Below are 19,731 nucleotides of genomic sequence, written 5' to 3' on the forward strand. Positions count from 1 at the left end.
TATTATTATTATTATTATTATTATTATTATTATTATTACTCCATATTATTATTATTATTGGAATGGTACGACGGAACAAACCTAATTACTTCCAATATTATCATTTTTATGACTATAAGTTTTTTCCTCTAAAATATTTTGTCAATATTTCCCCTCCCAAAAAAAAAAAAAAAAAAAAAAAAAAAACAAATTATTGTCAATCTTAGTCATACCATTAAAAATGATAAAAGGATCATTGTACAATTTGGAACTTTAGAGAAGAAACAAAATGGAGGAATAAGCAGAGAAATTTCTACCCAACAATTCCCACAGAATGAGACAGAGAATGGCATATGAGATACTGCTTGAACCCTTGCATATTACTTCACAAAGAATCAGTTATTCTAATTTTTTAAAAAATACACTACCTTTACATGTTTTGACATCAGTTATACAGTTCAATCTGCGACGATTATGAAGCCTGCTACAATCTGTTTACCTATGCATTGTCTTTCCCCGACAAGGGAAAGGCTAAAAGTATAATGAACTTTTAATCTAAATTCAATCTCATATATAAAAAGAGCAAATTACATGTATGATGGACAAAATCCAGAACACATTGAATATGGTAATAAGCACTTTAAGCAAGCTTTTGGAAAAAATTGATTCCGGCTTGAGACTATCAGAATGTGGAGCCTCTGACCGAGATCTTGACGCCAACAAGTATATTGTGAAGCGCACATAACATTGGCATCCCCGGTGAGCAAATACATATTCCAAAAAATTGATTAAATTCAGAAATTCACTTCCTGCTGGAAGAACCCCTTTCTGTCATTTACAAGAACAGAATACCACTTCACACATGAGTAAATGAGTGTTTACTTCTGCTTCTTCCCACCAGCCAAGATACGTTGAATTTGCAGCCCTCGACTGAAAGCTTGGTTGAACAGTAACCTGGTCTGGAACTCAGAGATGAACGGGAACCAAGCTAACATTGCCACGGGGGTGAAAATTAGAATCCCCATGATGTACTCATAGCCTCTCGCCAACGCTATGACAGAACTCCACATTCCCATGCCTTTCACCACTGGCCTACATGCTATTGCTATCTGTTCATAAATATTAGGTAGTATTTAATACCAGTAATCAGTATCGTCACCAGTAATAACAGGATAAACTGATACTCTGTACGAGAATGAAACATAAGAGGACAAACACTGAAACACATTACAAAACTACAAAACTATGTGAAAAGTATGCCCAGCGGTAAGAGGGGAAGTTCAAAAGCTGGACTTAATTGCAAAATCATATTTCAGATATCATAACGTGATTGGCAACTTTGAGGGTTACAACAATAAGAGTTTAAGGATCGCTTGGAGAAGGAATCTTTTTTTGTTGGAAGTATTGCATATGATGTTAAGGTGTAGTGTAAGATCAAGTAAACAGCAAAGCTATGAATGACTTGCATGATTCATGCCAGTAAGGATATACTTCCGGATTTAGGTGCATAAAAAAAGAAAGAAAGAAATGAATGGCAGATTAATAGAAAGTAGAGAGAGATCTTACTGATAAAAGAGCCCATCCAGTGGGCATGAAGGCCAGCAAGCTAACAAATATGTCTCCAACTGTCAGATTTAAGAATAAAAAGAAGACAACCAGAGCGACTATAAAGCCAATGAAAAGGAAAAGTTTCAGTAATCTGAACATCAGCTGGTAATCTGCACTGAACTTCTTTTTACCCATGGATACGATCTGCAGTCACAACACATAGATAAGTACTACATACAAGTTTTTTTTTTTTTTTTTTTTTTTTTTTTTTTTTTGAAACATACTAAGTATATGTATTTCATATGTACACTTTCATAACAAATATAGGCATCAGCATTCAGATTATAAAGTTACTTACCTTTAGAATAATAACCACAGCAACAATGACAAGCCAAGACAGGCCATAAACCTAAAATTAACAAAAAGAGTCATATTAAAAACTTGCTGGAAAAAGATCAGATGAAAAATTTAACTCTACCTCAAGTCTGCAGTGAAGCACTGAAGCCTATGGCCTCAAAAAAATAACAAAAACTATATAGCTGAAGGGCCAGCAATTTTTATTGATGTTTACAGTAGGTATGCGAGGTTGCTTATTAGTGGTTATTTGGTAGAGCATAGGAAACAATACTTTCTAAGAAGTTGCTTTTTCCCAGTGGTTCCATTTTCTAAGAAATTAAACGAGTTACTTCCCAGGAAGTGCACTTCCTGAGTTTTTGCCAGCCAAACAACTCTCACAATTTTCCACTTCGCATGCTATACCTTAGCAGAATCTCTAACTTGATTTACGAACAGTATGCACAGTTACTCAAAACCCCACAACATTGAAAATCCTAATTAATGACAAGTTCAAACAATATTTTAAAGGGGGGGGGGGTGTTTGAAAGGTACAAATCAAATATTGCTTACCACAGCACAATGAATTTGTAGAAGCAAGATACTTTGAAAGCAGAGGTCAGTGTTTGGGAAAGGAAAGCTTGAACCACAATAGATATCTCAGACTTACCATGATGCTTGTGTCTTCATTGGCTACATGCAAATGATACACTACTCCATACTGATACAAAAAGAACCGGAGAGAAAGAACAATCTCCCAGAAACGTCCTGTAAATCCTGTAGATAGCAAGTGCTCCTGCTCTTCAGCCCACCATGATTCCCAACTCTTGTTTGCCGGTACACCAATACCACCATGACTACTTATCCATTTCGTTCAGTCATCCCAATCATCCACAATTTTCTGCCACTCAAATCCTGATGGGTTGAAAATAAAGGGAGCAAACAACCAAGATATAACCAAAAACCACATGGACCCAGTCACCAGAATAAAGGCTGTGGAACCAGATACCGCAGATCCGTATAAATGATATGCTATAAGCAATATCATAAGCTCTAGCCCTTTCGTGAAATGGCTTCTTGAATACATGCGATAATTTTCAGCAAATCTCTCATGACGGACAACAAAACCACGTCCAGTGGCTCTGTACTTGGCTCCTCCGTGCAAGATGGTACGCCCATAATAGTGAACTTTTGTCCCAAGGGAGAATGTGAAGAAAACTGCCGCTAGCTGCAACTGCATGATGATCATCTCACCCAACGCAGTTCTAAATCCCCTCTCCAGTCCAATCTCCATGATCATGGGCAAAGCCATTAGAAGTCCCAGTTGGACCACAGACTCCGAAGCCATGGCTGCCTTCAAGGCATTTTCTCCCTTGGCCCTAGCAAACTTAATAATGGACTGCTCCAAACCACTCAAAGATAGATAAAGTCTTCCATATAGATAAGCATACGCTATAAGGACAACCAGCTGCACATCCACAAACATTTATTAATAGATATTAGCAACATTCATAATATGTAAATGGAGGGAAAGAGGAAAGGAGGGGAGGGAAGAAGTGTGATTCTGCCCTTCGACTGGAAAGATTTGGTCGATTAAAAAGGGAAGGAAGATGGAGCCCTCCAACTCCTTTCCTTCCCTTTCCTAATTCCAAATTTAAATAAAAAAGCACACGTCCCTCATTCTTCCTCACCTCTCCCTTCCCTCCATATTCTCTAATCCAAAGAAACACAACAGCAGTTCATTCTCGCTAAAAAAAAATACAGTAGCACCCAGCATATTAGAAACACAAAAAAAAAAAAAAAAAAAAAAAAAAAAAAAAAAAAAAAAAACCCAAAAAAATTGCACCTTTGCTGCAAAAGCATGGAAATCATAGCTTAGATTACAAATATCACATCAAGGGCCAGAAACAACCATCATCAGCTCTTACTGTGAATCATGAGTTCATGACAAAAAGAAAATGGGAACAGTACTGTAATGTGACGTGATCACTATTCACAAACATGTAGTAAAATAATGAGTTTCAACCTTTTTGTTTTTCTGTTATTCTTACCTTTAGAGTATTGTTTGAGCACCCCCTCCCCCCCCCCCCCCCTCTTTTCAAAAAAAGAAAATACATTAGCCAAACAATTCTTTTGCTACAGAAATCACTGATAACTGTTTCTAGATGAAACAAATTACAAAGAATCAGATTATTTCAGTTAGATAGGCATACAGAACAACATTTCTTGAGGTTTACCAAATCAATAATACTGATATTGGCATATTTCACATGATTGATTTACTTGTATAAGATATTTGCAATTAAAATATCTCAATACTGCTCTTACGTTTTTTATGTTTCTTTTTTTGCCCAATGTGGCAGCTTAAATTTTGTCTTCATGAGATTCATGTGAAACTTCACTAATTTTCTGCATGCTCATCATATGTATGTGATCAATGGTATGTTGAAATTTTATATCATATAAAAATAGTTGATCAAACAACCAAAAAATGCTAGCCCAACATTCCAGTAGCGCAGCTTCTATGAATAAGTGCTTACCATGGAACTAACGTAGAATCCAACTGTTGTGAAATAGCACGAAAGCATGCGGAAGAAGTCGAAACGATGGCCTAATCGATACACATCCCGACTGAGTGTTTGCTCCCCATTACCACAGGCTACTTGTGCTTCAAAAAGTGAGATTTGGTTGAGACCAACATCACGTCCCTTGCCTACTTGAATATACTCATGATGAGTAACATTTCCACGCCTTAATGTTGAATTGAATCCTACATGATGAGATGCATATGAGCCAAAAGGTGTTGAATCAAACTAGAAAAGGTTGGTTATAGATTTGACAACTACCTTGAGAAAGTAACACACAAAACACATGATTTTTAGAACAAAAGCAAACAGGATTACAAGACGAGGTAGAAAGCAAAAGGCAGTGAGAAGAGCAAAAGACCTTACCAGCAAAGATGTCCTAACTTAAATTGATTCCACGAGAAGCCTTGCTTATTCCACCACGGGTAATGTGGAAGATCCTGTCAAAGACATCTGGGTGGCCATAGTGAAAGCGAACCCTGGAAATATCAAGGAAGTTGGAGTAATTGGTGTAATAAAAAATGTTAAGGAAAGGAAAAGTGCTACACGTATAAAAAGAGTAAATTCTCAGAGTAAAACAATCCCTTTTTTGGCATAGATCTTAAACGTGTCAAGTAGGCAACTGACTCTGACTTAATTCCAATGGAAAAGAATTTCATACTCTTATCACTATTTCCGTAAGATAAAAGATGTAACATGATAGGTTCAGACTTCATATAGTTGTTTACTGTGTATTTGTACACTAACATCATGAAGATCAAACACACAGGCACTTTAATATATTGTCTTTCTCCTGTAATTCCTTATTCATTTCGTTAGATAAATCTTAATTATTCTTATGTCCTGGGACAGAGATGCATACTTCAATGGTCTTGCAAGAACTCTTTGTCCAATGGTAACAAAGCTCGTCTCCTGATTTGACATAAACCATGCCAAGGATGATACACTGCAAAGAAGCAAATATGACACCTCTGTCAAAATGTCATTGCAGTACAGCAACTTTTGGTTGCCAGGAATACTCTCTTACCTTCCAGTGAAGATATGCTCACGAACACCTAGAATTGTAGGTGGACGCAGTCCATGATCTTCATTAAATTCTTCTAGAAGGTTACGCATTTTCAGAGCTTCTTCCAAGTAATTATCCTGTAATTAGAAAGATTGCATTTATTTATTTATCCATTTTTTCATTAATTCATTTAAAACATGAAACAAAAATCTATTAGAGCTTGCCTGGTTCATATCTATGGCCTGAAGGGCTTCTCCTCTAGTGAAAATTATAGCATGGTTTTGGTGTTCAGGCTTCCCTTCCCCTATCTTTGCCAGGCCAGGCAACTTTATACGGTATATTTCCTGTAGAAAAATTTTCAATCAGCGTCCATAGACCATGGTACCAAATACCCTTAGAAATCAAGATACTGATTCTCAAAAAAGTGGTATATCTGGTCAAGATTGTCAACAGCTTTGACCAGTACGGAGTAATAAACTTTTTGTGATTTTTGACCACCTTCTCTTTCTTCAACTTCATCCACATATGCTACACGCAGGGATGGATGACTGTAGAGTGACACAAAACATGACACTGAGCTTACACTACGCATACAAAATTAAGATTGAATCTTTGAATTTGAACTTACTTGGCCATCAAATTTAAAATGTCTGTTGCACGACGATCTCCACTCCGCTTCTGATTACCGTAATTTTGGCACGTAGCGACATATGTGAATTTCATATCTGCGAGAGCTTCTAATTGGGCATAAAAGGATCTCTGACTCCTCTTCTCCTCCTCCATTGGAACCGTAACGGCCTTATAGCCTTCCAAGATCTCTGTCCATTAAAACAAAAGGCTAAATCATAAAGATAGCTGAATTACAAATTGAAAAAAAAAATAAAAAAATCAGGTCAAGTCTCCAAAAAATAAAAAGAGAAAAATTATTTGTTCTCCAATGCATGACATGTGTATTTAGAATCATAAAAGGCGTGTTACACTTCACACCAAACCTCAGAAATTACCTTTATCCTGAACTTTACTTTTCTAGAATCACCTGTTCTCTAATAAAAGATAGGTCTTTAGCAACATCTTGGAAAGATAGCCTATATTGTCTAGGAAAAGTAGGAATTGTGGTGCTTGGAATGCCGTTTCTCTATACATGAAATAAACAGTAGCTAACACACTAAGACAAGCAACTAACCTTCAAAATTCCCCTCTTTCCCTCCTCCCCACCCCCCAATCTCTCTTCCTTTGACAATGGAGTTCTGAGAAAACATCAGACATACTTATCAACACATTTGAAGATTTTGAGTACAAGAAAGAAATCTTAGATTAAACGAAATGAGACTACTAGCTCAAAGTCTTAGCTATGTCGAACTGAGAAAAAACAACCAGCCTCCAGGAATATACGGTGGCTCATTAAGTCTTTCTCACGAAATGCAAGTTGAATGCCCCAAAGTATAAACAAGATTTTGTGCTCCATAATGAATGATTTTATAATAATACACCAAAAACTTAAAGAAAATCCATTGAAACCTTGTTTAACGTTGTGATTTCTGGATACTACTTTCTAGTCCATAAATTTAATTGAGAATATCAAACAATAAATAGTTTAGTGAATTTAAGGCAGAATTTTGTCAATATCTTAAGTTGACTTTAATTTAAAAAATCACGAAACACAGGGAACATTGAAAGAGGTTCAAAGGTGATGGACTCTGAATAAATATGTAGACCTTCATTAGAAAACTCGTATATCAATTTCCCAATTATTATATTTGATGTTCAAGGCCATTAAAAAAAAAATTAAAATGGTACGGAGTATTACATCACTTAAATTTTACTTTAGTAGAGAAAGATCCTAATTCTGAAATATTCAGCAGTTAATACTACCAAAAACAGAATGCTCTCACGACTAAAATACTAGCAATAGAAAAATAAAAAAGTATCTCACCCTCTTCATCAGCCATGTCGAGAAAAGCCTGAAGTTTTAATGCCCTTCGATAGTACATCATCCCTCGAACTGCATACAACAGATATTATTACAGCAGGTACATATTATACACATGCAAACACACACACGCGCGCGCGCGCACACACACACACACATATACATAGATTTAGAGAGAGGAAGTGTGAAGGTATTCAAAGTGAGAAGAAAATATATCGGTATATTTATATGAAAAAAATTAGTACAGACTAGTACCACGTTATACCTGTTCTGCAGAGAGTCTGTCCTCTCAGTGAAACCCAATAGCGAAGGTGTAAAATGTTCTCCTCATTTTCCCAAACCTCAGCCTCTTTCTTGCAATTAATTCTCTCCATAAAATTGTTCCACTCATCTAAATAAATAGGTATAATTGCAAAATCAGATACCTTGGTCTACTGCCACTAGTAGAGATGTAAAATATATATAAGCTTTTATTCACATTTGTTGGTATCAGAACCTGGAAATATCTTCTGCAAGTAGTATATAACAGATATACCATCTTCATTCTCCATTTCAAGGTCATTTCTAGAGTATACTGTCTCCTCACTGTAGTAAGGAGTAAGGACACTGCAAGTTTCAAGGGGAGGAAAACAGCAATAAGCAGTCGATTGAGAATGCATCACTTCACGGTTAACAGATGTTAATAATTTCACTTGCGAAACAGTATCTAATTGAGCTTAGATAAAGCAATCCTCTAAGTTAATGAGTATCTCAAGGTATGATTTTATCCCAAGACCTTTAATGTTATTTATAAATTTTATATAAATAAAAAGCATACCTAAACGAAAGCATCTTCCTAACTTTAGGAGCTCGTGGCATATCCATGAACAGTGAGTTTGTGAAAAATGCAATCCTTCTTCGTGCTTCAAGGTTTGTTGGCACATCAGTGGCAGACTCCTTCACTGTCAAAAGTAGATACAGGCGTCGTATCTAGAAACAGAAATATCAATAGGGATGTCTTATGTTTTTGTTAAAAATTAATGTTTGACGCATTTAAAAGCATCTTGTCATACCTGTTCTTCCCACTGTGGTGTAATCTTAGGTGGAAATACTACATTTTCAAAAAGACGATTTCCATCCTTGCCACTACTATTCCCAAGTTCGGCCAACTCACTGAAAGCACCATGATACTTGATTAGTTATAAGGCAAGAAGTTAACATATTGATCTGGTGATCCACACCAAAGAAAAATATTATTTAAAATAAAATACATGGAGACTTAAAACAGATATACTACCGAATTTCATTCACCATCATGTCACGTGTAACAACTTCTAGCATGTCAAGCAGTAGCAATACCACACTGTCCCGCTTGGAAGAGTCGCCATCTCTCTTGAAATAGAACATAATGAGCTTCACTAGAAAAAATCAAATGGAATTTTATAAGTATGCCCAATAACAAAAGATCAATTTACTAACCAGATATCCCACAAGTTCGACAAATTTCTTGCAGAGGGTGGGTAAAGCACTCATTCTGAAATTTGTAAGAAGTGTACTCCTCGAAATGTTTGTCTCGACTTCTCTTATAATGACAGAAATTATCCTGTCAAACAGATCTTTTGTTAAGCATATAGTGTATGCACATTCCACAATGACACTAGGTTGTTTCTTTGAAAACCACATTAGTAAGGATGCCATTATATCAGATTCATGTTATAGCACAAGAATTAACAACTGCAAAATAACTTTGGTTATAAATAAAACAATTAAACTGAAATCTAAAACTAAGAACTAAGTGCTCAAGTTGACATTTCTCGAGAGAGAAAGAAGCTAGATGAACAGAGAAGACAAATGAGCAAACCGAAAAATGATTGATGATATCGACTTTTGATCATTATGAAGCAGCAGTAAGAGTATAAGAAAGATTGTTTGCAATATTGTTTCTAATATACTCTCCATTCCAAAGTCCTCTAATACATTGTACTCCTTCAGTCCCAATCGAATGCTCCACTCAGGCTTTGGCCAACATCTCAAGAAAACTAGTAAGGATGCACATTAACAAGTTAGCTGAGAATAATTTTTTGAGAGAAAGGAGTGTAGGAATTGATGTGATGGAAATGGAAGAGAATTGTGGCTCAAGTGCCCAGCTCCACACAAGAAAGTGGGATTTCTTTTCCCATTTAAGGGAACAAGAAATTTGATGTGGGATTATCTAAATGGTCAAGTGGAGCGTTAGATTGAGACAACAGAAGTTAAGATAGAAAAATTAATGATTAGTCTGGCTTTGGAATTTACGAAAAAATAACAATACAACATAATGTATACAGCATTTACTTTTTCTCGGTTTCTCCAGCAACCAGAATGTTCAAAACTTGCTTAAAGGATTCATAGCATTCAATTACAGCACATTTCATGTATTCATCAGCAGATATTCGCTTCCAAAGGTCAGAGTCCTTCGGTCGAAATTGAACAGCCGTATCCAATGCTATCGGGATCTGCAAAACAAGAAAATTAATCAGTGTGAAAATAGATTTCAGTTTTTACAGAGAATATTTGATATTCCAAGCAACACTAACCTTGCTTGCAAGCAAAAAAGGTGGCCACTGAATTATTTTCAAACTAGGATCTGAAGAATAAGGCACGAGCAGCAGATCCATCTCCCTGAACAATGGTATGCCTAATTCAGTAACATGTCAATCATAATGAGGAGGATATAATAAATGAGTAAAGGATCAGGAGCCTTTCCTGTCATTAACAAGGTCCTCTTCACGGAAAGAACATATAATTTCGTTCCAGAGCTGCGCAAACCTAGCTGCTTCACTTCTCTTGCTTGCATTAGCCTTTAGGAATAGAAGTAACAAAATGTTACAAAGGTCATTGAGCTTGATCCAAAACAATCTTTGAAAGTTAAAACATAGAAAAGGACAGCAACCTCAGCAAACCGCTTTGATAAGGTAAAGCCTCGTTTGCGTGACTTGTCTGAAGGCACCAGACAGTGATTGAAAGCACCAGGCAGTGCTTGAAATCTTGTCCTCAGCATGCCAAGAGTCCTTATCTGTTGGAACAACAACAATCGCATTTCTAAATGGAAAAGAACTTGTGCATAAATCAGTATAGCTTATTCTAGAGAAATTAGCTATCAAATATCTGGGTATTTACGTGGATTTGGATGTTTCAAGAAAGAGAGAAAGAAGGGCATCGGATATATTAAAATTCAAGGTTTATTCTTCAGATAATTTTAATTAAGAACAAAGAGAGGCAATGAAGAGGGAATAGTCACAGGGTACCTATGAAGAAAAAACTGTATCAACATTCAAATTTCACGTAGATAATAGGACAATACCCAACCCTTCCCCTCCCCCCCCCCCCAAAAAAAAAAAAAAAAAAAAAAAAGGCGATGTGAAGTCCATGTTGATCACAAATACCTCTCCTAGACGGTCAAATGCTCCAATGAAACCACCATAAACTGTGGTATATATAGAGTACCAAATTTGAGTATCCATGAAATAAACCTGAATGTTTAGAGAATGGATAAGAAATTAGCAAAATAATATCAAAATTAAAAGATTTCTAGTAAGGGGCCAAGTGCTATGTACACACCATGATAACTGGAGCCCAAAGTGAGGCAACTGCACCATAATTGTGTTTAGCTGTATAAATAAGAAAGGCATCAGCATAAGATACAAAAGTGCATTCAATAAGGCACAAAAATTATGCATTGGATACCGTGGGGAAAAAATTCATGCCACTGAAATTCAACTTTATTGATGTCCATTATGTCTTTGGTTGGCTTCACCAAGGGTCTTATCTGCAGAAAAGATACAATAATAAGTGGAGTGGGAAATCCATTCCCTGCAACTTAGAAGAAGATGCATCATACAACAAAAGCCTACCATGATGAAATAGCTGAATGCAATCTTTGTACCCAGAAGTAGTAGCCAAAATATAGTATACCTATAGCAAAATTTATTTTAATAGTACTGCAAGAAATAATAAATAAAAGATAATTTGAGAAATATTGGAGCTCAAAGAGAGTTATTTATCTCACACTTACTTTATGAGAGAAAATTGGCTTTCATGCATTCCTCTGCCTACATAAATCCTAGGCTGCAAAAATGAGCAAATAAAAATAGCTCAAAATGACACAGTTTCTTCAAGCACCTGGGGAGGGGGGGGGGCAGAAAAGGAGAATGTGCAATTTAATCCAATGCCATGGAATATATGAAAAAAAACATAAGTGACAAATTATAAATTCAGGTTGCAGATAAGTGGTGACTTAATTTTCCTTAATCTTATAAATTCAGGTCGCAGATTAAGTGGTGAATTAATCTTATAAATTCAGGTTGCAGATAAGTGGAGCCTTAATCTTTCCTTTTTGTATATTTATCCCCTGTTTAAGGTAAAGATTTGTGATCTAAAGTCCAAGAGAAAGCAACACCTACTGTTAGCATTAACATTGGACTAAATGTTTGATATGCTCAAGTCTAGAATCACTTAAGAAGACATACTATATGACAGGTCAGCAAATTAGATATGTTCACATGTTGAATCATGCACAGATCAGAAAACAAGTTAAAATTAGCACATCTATATCTTGTGAGTAGCAGACACTTGTGTCTGAAGATTTATATAAAATCACAAGTAACAGAATAGTAAAAAGGCTAGCTGTCCAAGAATAAGGCTAAAATTCGTTATTTCCTAGTACATAGGAGGTTACATAAGAATGAGGGCCAATTAGAGTTCATAAAGTTGTGTATCTTTTCTGGAAAGAAAAATAACTACTTGCACATTGAAGTGCAAACGCACCCAAACTAACACACCCACAATACATTATTAAAGCAAGACTGCAAAACATCTATTTTGTATTTTCATGCTACAGCAATCAGAAGAAATATAGGGTATCACTCAGATGGGCCTAAATTGTTCTCCACTCCTTCACAAAAGTGAGCTTACAACAAACAAGGGAAACCTCAGTAAAACAGCCCAATGTATAAAAAGGCTCAAGGCGCAATAAGACGATGAAGGTCCTGCTGCGCCTAGGCACGCTTTGGGCGCGCTTCGGTGCGCCTTACTTCAAAGAGTTATCAATTGTACTGGGCTTAACATTTCCCGCCAAATAAAAAGTTCTAGCATTTCTACGAGGCAAAGCAATATAATACCTGTGACCACCACATTAGGAACCTTACGATAAGTCAATCAGAGTTTTCAATAAAACGTCGAAGCATTGGGAAAAGGAAGAGTGCTGCAGACAGTATGTTTGGGAGACAATAGAGTACCACCGCCATGATATACAGAGCAGGAACACCCTTCAGTTGCCCCAGAAATGACAGAACATCTCGAATTTTCTGTGGTGCCACATTGAAAGAATGAACATAAAAGAGGGAAAGGGCTACAGCCCATGCAAGACTAACAATTATCTTCAAGACACTTCTTGTCACATCCATGAACATCCACCTACGCTTCATGGGGAGGTTGATAATAATATCCAGAATACCTAGAACAAAAAAAGAGGGTAAAAATGGCTGTTAACCAGATCAAAAGAAACATTTTTTCTTATTACAGCAATTATGGGGCAAAAATTTTCAGAACTATAAAATTAAATAAAAAAAAATTAAGAAAACCGGGTGAGATATGATTTCTGTAGCATTGGGCCAGATGGCTAACTTAGATCAACTAAATTCAAAGAAAATCTTGTTCATTATGAATAATGAAACCTCAAGAACCCTAAATTTTCAATCCACGGAATAGAAAAAACTGATGTAGGATAATAAACATAGGACAGATTAAGGGTTATCTTTTGCAAGAAATGGGGGGAGGGAATGTTTTCTTGAAGCTATTAATTGTAATAAATATTACACTTTCTAGATTTGTTTAATATGCTTCAATCCAGCAAGCTATTTTCACACTCATTTCAAATTTAGGACCATTTTAATACAGAAATGTGCAGAACAACAAATTTAGGGAAAATTGTGAAAAGTAAAATGGTGGAAACTACTGCTTTTAATTATATTTTTGACTTTGTATTTTGCTACACCACACCACATATGCAAAAAACCTCCCAGATGTGAAGATACGTTTAAAGAATATTTTATATTAACCATTATTTCAGAATATCTATATACTAATAGACAGAAGAGACTTTATATGAAAGGAAAAAATAATTATTCCAGGGCGTCTACATTACTATTCTCAATTTTTAACCATATCCTTGAACACTCTACATGTTACATATACAAATTGTTGAAATCCTATGAAAATATGCAAGTATTTATTTAATGCATTGTAGAGTCCATCTGAGAGAAACATACTCTGAAGCAAGCGAAGAAAAGCTGCGGTGATAAAAATACTTGAAACAGGATATAAGACGTCTTTCTTAAAAATAGATAATATTGGGGCTTCACTCCACGCGATGATCACCATTGCCTGCATCAGTTTTTAAATCTATTACTTACCAACATCTAAGTTTAGAAGCATTGTACAAAAAATTTGTAGAAGACCAACTTCATTTCGTAGAAGTACCTGTAGAGCCAGTATATAGAATGTCCACAAGCGATCAAAACTTCGAAAAATATGCCAGAATGTTCTAGTTTCTATGAAATTTGATTTTCCTGTGCCCTTAGAGTTGTCCTGGAAGACCTTTCTACCCTGAAGCATCAGACAAGGGAAGCAGGTCAGCTTTGATCATGAGTCAATATATTAGTGTCTCTACAGGTTACCTTTACAGTTTCACGAGTTGATTTAAAAAATTCTCCATCATCGCGCATTGGCCAACCTAATGAGAAACAATCTGATGACCTGGATTATACAGATGAAAACTTCATGTAAAAAAATGTGAGCATTAAGAATGGTCAGGAATATTTGCTAACCATGATTGAGCTGAATTATGTTACTGACCAGAAATACTCGTTCAAGTCATCATAGTTGCACCAACCAGAGTAAGGTGCCTTCCCATTTTTGCTCTTCTGGGCTTCCTGGGATAGCATCACAAGCACTTGAATTCAGAAACAAAGCAACAGCAGGTAAAAAATTGTACATAAAGAAGCTAATTACCTTTTCAATTACACGATACAGGGGTGTAATAACTTTCCGAAGGAACGACTCATCATCCCCACCATAGGAGGGCTTTATGTTCTCTCCCGTCACAATGCTGACATTTCCAGCCAGCAATCCATGGAGTTCATAAGCCATCTGAACATCATCATTTGTTAATATACTTCTAAATTCATTATTCTTAAAATAAATGTTGAAAATTGATGGGAAAACAGTCCTTACATTATGAAAAATATAGCATAGGCATTCTGGCATGAACCGCACATTTGCTGCTTCACCCCATATAAGAAGATATAATCCCATATAAAGAATTTTCCTCTGCTGAACTTCATGTGGCCCTTGAGGAAGCCTATAGTTACAATATATAAACTTAAAGAATCAGCTATTTCCACAGCCAGGAGCACATAAAAGAAAGCACATAATAGGGAAATTCATATGTCAACCTTAAACTGTACTTTCGACCCATAAATTTGCACCATGTTTTGTAGTTTTTGAAGAGCTTGTTCATCACAGCATCCACAGCTCGATCATCAAGCTACAAAAACAGTAAAATCACAAAGTACTGTAATGTGAGTTGCACTGAAAATATTGCATTCAATACATTATGGTGCAACCTTACAGCAATAGCATCGACAATGCAGGCAAAAAAACAAGATAAAAAGATGATGAATAAAAAAAAACAGACAAATAACTAAATAAGATTCCAACCTTGTTCATAGGCTCAGGCTTTGGATTTAGCCTTATATGAACATTTGCTAGTAGTATTATTAAATTCTCTCGCTGATTTCGAACATTGTCTTTCTGCATAAAACAAAAAGAGCAATTTCCAGAATCACTTTGTCACCGTGTTACATTTCCAAGTTCACAACTTATTCATCACTGTTAAAGAAAAAGATGATGGGAGAATAAACACCCAATGTACACAATAAGACAATGTACCTGAAATCCAAACATAGCTTTCAGCCAATCGAAAAGATCCAAGTCATTCGTTCTCTGCTGGTGCTGCTCACTTGCAGGTGGCCAAGTTAAGCCACGAATGTTCCACAATGCAGAGATGGCAGCCTTAACCTAGTATTGGGAGAGCATTAAGATCAAACATCAGATTGAAGACAGAGAGACCAATGAGCAGATAGATTACTCCCAGAAGAGTAACTGACTGCCTGGTTTGGATTTATATAATAGTGGGGAATCAGATTGTGAGATACAAAATTCAACTTATGCTTCCAATCTTCCATTGACTAAACAAGATGCGCGTGTATAGAGAAAAGATAGAGCATTTTCATGGTCTGGAACAAACTGGATGATAAAGAAAAATTACAAGAAAATGGTGGAACTCCTTGCGAAAATACTAGAAAATGGTAAAAACAAGCTGTCCAGAGATACTGCATTGCATGCATTTCCTTGAACCCATAATTCTCTGCTTAAATTTGGAGAGGGTGGGGGTGTGAGGTGGATGGTTTGATCATACATATCATAATCTGGAAACTGTCGAGAAAATAAAAACGAGGCTTTATTTTGGTTCTAAAGAAGATTATCTGCTAGGTATTGCATTAACAGTCTACTAAAACAGGTAGCTTAATTTATACCATTTACTCATTTTATTTGAGCTTTATCATGACATGGAAGAAAGTTATTGATCCATTAACAATTGGACATGTTGTTCATGCAGTGATACACCTACATGCCAGAAATGAAGTATACAGTATACTGCTACAGGACAGTATCATCTCTAAATATAGAAAAGATGGTAGAAAACGCAACTCAGTGAACATTTCTTTATGTAGTGGATGGCCCATAAAAATAGGTATAAAAGTATAAAACTTAGAAGATGCTTTACGGATATTTATGCATGATCTGTAACTTATTCGCAAAACAGGAGCAAAATCTCTAATCAGTTGTGTTTTACTGCTTTTATCTTGCAACCACTTGCTACTTGTATATGAATCCAAGAGCTATAGATGATTCAAAGGTGAGATATATGATATACTTCAAAACCTTAGTTTGATATTTAGAACATAAACAAATCTTAATAGGCAGCCGCAATAACCACCATCACAACTGGATGATAATGATAAAAGGGGGCAAGGGGCTGAGTTGACAATACAAACTACAAAGTATTGTAGTTACCTCTTCTTAAACCTGAAGTTCACTCTTTTATAGGTGGATGAATAACAACCTATAAATACTCTTTTAAACTTTGTGATTTGAGAGAATATATTACTGTAAAATTCTCTCTTTATGCTATAATTCCTCTTGATTCATTAGTTCACATAAATTTCTAGAATCTTCGCATTCATATATACTCCGTATATATATAAAAAAAATAAATTAATAAATAGGAAAAAAAAAATTGTAACCAAAAGGATACCATCTATTTCAGTGAGTATAGTGATGAACATCAGAACATGATAAAGCTTACATACTTCTCCACTCAAGGGATAGCAAACTCCACCCACCCCCACCCCCACGAAATTAGAATATGGTAATTAGTTGTCATCTGTCAATATAAATGTATGTATACAAATTGTGGCCCAATTTGAGGTGATACCGGAGCCAATGAAAGTAGTCCTCCAATTCTAACAATCAGCTCTTATCCTTTGGTTTCAAAGGGCTCCTTAAATTTCAAGGTGAATGTCACAAAGTGAATTTACAACATTGGTGAATGGTGATTGTCTAAGTAGCAACATGGAATCTCCAAATCTGTAAATGAAAAACGGAGCATTATAGTAATTGACAATTTTATGTACCTCTTCAAGCTGAATGATGGACTGCGAGGCCCCAGCAGCATCCAGCGGAAGTATATTATAGGGGGAGTATCTGTTTTGATTCTCTTCAACATCTCTCGCGGCTGCAATAATCTAAAGGACACCACAAAACACATTGCATTTAGTGGCAATTCACCAAATAGAAAGTGAGCAAAACAAAACAAGTTCAAGAAATTAACCTCAGGAGCAACTTCTTCGCCTTTCTCAGTTTTGGTGACGGCGCAGAGAACGTCAAAAAGGACTCCAGCAGTCTGGTAAGCCTTTCCAAGCTGAGCTCTATCAGCCTGCTCCCCTTGGTCAAGAGCTCGAATATACTGGGAGTAGTATTGCTGGTAATAACTCTCAATTTCGCGGGCATCGGTCTTTTTGACACGACGGGGAAGACTTGCATGATTTTCCTGATTGGAGAATTAATTCAGTTGATTTATTTGCTCTCTAATTAGAAGAACCAGAGATGTCATTATCCTAAACACCCAGGAGGCCAGGACACTCATTAAGGACGAGGGAAACAGAAAACTCCATTGAAGGAATGAAGGGGGCATTTACATTGCTAATTCTGAGTTTCTGACATGTATATGGAAGAGAGCAACTTTACTCTCTCTGTCTATTTTTTTAAACTTTTTTTTTTTTTTTTACTTGTTCTTGTACATAAAATTTTTGGATTGCCCTCCCCAGGCCCCACCATACGTGGGGAAATTTCTAATTCTAAAGCGGATACTCGGATAGATTGGTAGAACTGCCCCCAAGCGGCCAAGCTAGTATGAGAAGTCGATAGTCATGGAATACAAAGAGCACTCTATCATAATTTTTCATTATTCACCCAATGGTAAAAAATAATTGATTTGATGAGAAACTTAAGTAATGTCATCGTGTGTTGGTATTTTTAACTTTAATTACAAGAATTCTACACTGTCTTCAAACTAGTAAGCAAAATCCCTATTTTTAATGCCATTAAATTAATATATTTGGTTATATTGACTTAGTAACAAATTTAGGCTTGTATATATGTAATTCAAGTAAATGATGCAATGGCTAATGAATAGAAGAGGAACAAAATTACTTTTATAAAGCTCACTTAGGCTAAATTTTGTTCACTTTATATTTACTTTTTTTTTTTTGAAGGAATATTTTCTTAGTTTAATTTAGTTTAACCTAAATTTAACTTTCTAAAAAAAAAAGAACAGAAATTTAATTAATTTTTATTAAATTAAATTATTTTTGTTAAACTTAGATAATTTTCAAATATTACTTTATTAAGGAGAACAAAACATTATTATTATTATTATTATTATTATTATTATTATTATTATTATTATTAGGTTAATTTAATACAAGTTGGTTATAGTATTAAGTAAAAAATACGGAGTAATATTTTGTGCAGAATATGTATTAATATCTAGTTAATGATGGGAATTTCATTTTTAAAATATAGATTTAAATATTTAATGGTGAGGGACCAAAAGTTTATCATATGAAATCTTTTAAAAAAAATAAAAAAAAATAAAAAAAACTACAGAGTAGATGATACCAAAAAAAAAAAAAAAATTAAGTGAAAATTTTACATTGTGTTGCGTCATGATTTATGACTTTAGATTTAAACCATATCAATTATATACAATTATATACGAGTTAAAAAAAAATCATGAATATTACAAGCCATTTCTACATCCTTTGAATCTAGCCATAAACCATATCAATAATTGATACGAGTAACAGTGATTCAAAATACAATTTACTCTTTTTTTTTTTTTTTTTTTTTTTGAGGGCTAGCTAAAAATTTACTTTGTTAACCTTAGTAATCTTTTTCTTTAGCTTTACCCCCCACACTTAAAAATTGACTCTGCCTGTACTGCCCCTTCATCATTTACGTTCAACAGTATAAATTCAAAAAATACAGAAAAGTGCGCGCCAAAAAAAAACGGGGAAGAAAGAGAGAATTTACCATACCCGCTCAAGACGGTGCAAGAGACCAGTCTTAAACTGCCTCACACCACGCCCAGTAGAGCTTGGATCCAACCTATGTGCTTTCTCAAATGCATAGAAGCGACCTAATTTTCCCCATAAACAAACATTTCACGCACATTTAACCAATTTATTAATAATCAAATTAGTTTCCACTTAATATCTAGAAAGAAAATCAAACCATAATTACAAAATAAACTAGAATAGAAAAGAAAGATTTGTAATATGTTTCCATACAGAGATAGGCAATGCGTGGCCGTTCCGGCTCGATTTCGCTGGCGACGCGAAGAATCGGAACGATCGAAACGAGAGAAGAAGGAACGACTTCATGATCGAACACCTCCGTCGAAAAATTCGTTATCGCTGTGTTTCTCGACGGCCTCCTCGACAGACCCTGCGGTCCAGAGTCGTGCGGTGCCGCCATTATTTCTCCCCTAGCTTCTTCTTATTCTCCTGTTTTCTCTCTGTTACATACACCTCTGTTTCTGGTATTCAATCTTCAACATCAATAAAACAGTATGAATCAGAATTCACCAAAATTTCACTGATAGTAAATTTTAATTACATCAAATCAAACGCATTTCAATTTCTTCA

The 19,731-nt window shown here is 35.5% G+C and overlaps 1 pseudogene; it reads right to left on the reverse strand.

The window, feature by feature from the left end:
• Positions 1-396: 396 nt before the first annotated feature.
• On the reverse strand, positions 397-19,571 carry LOC110695136 (annotated as a pseudogene).
• Between the last annotated feature and the right edge of the window lie 160 nt (positions 19,572-19,731).

The sequence above is a fragment of the Chenopodium quinoa genome, unplaced genomic scaffold, assembly GCF_001683475.1.
Source record: "Chenopodium quinoa cultivar QQ74 unplaced genomic scaffold, ASM168347v1, whole genome shotgun sequence".
In the NCBI taxonomy this organism is placed as follows: Eukaryota; Viridiplantae; Streptophyta; class Magnoliopsida; order Caryophyllales; family Amaranthaceae; genus Chenopodium; species Chenopodium quinoa.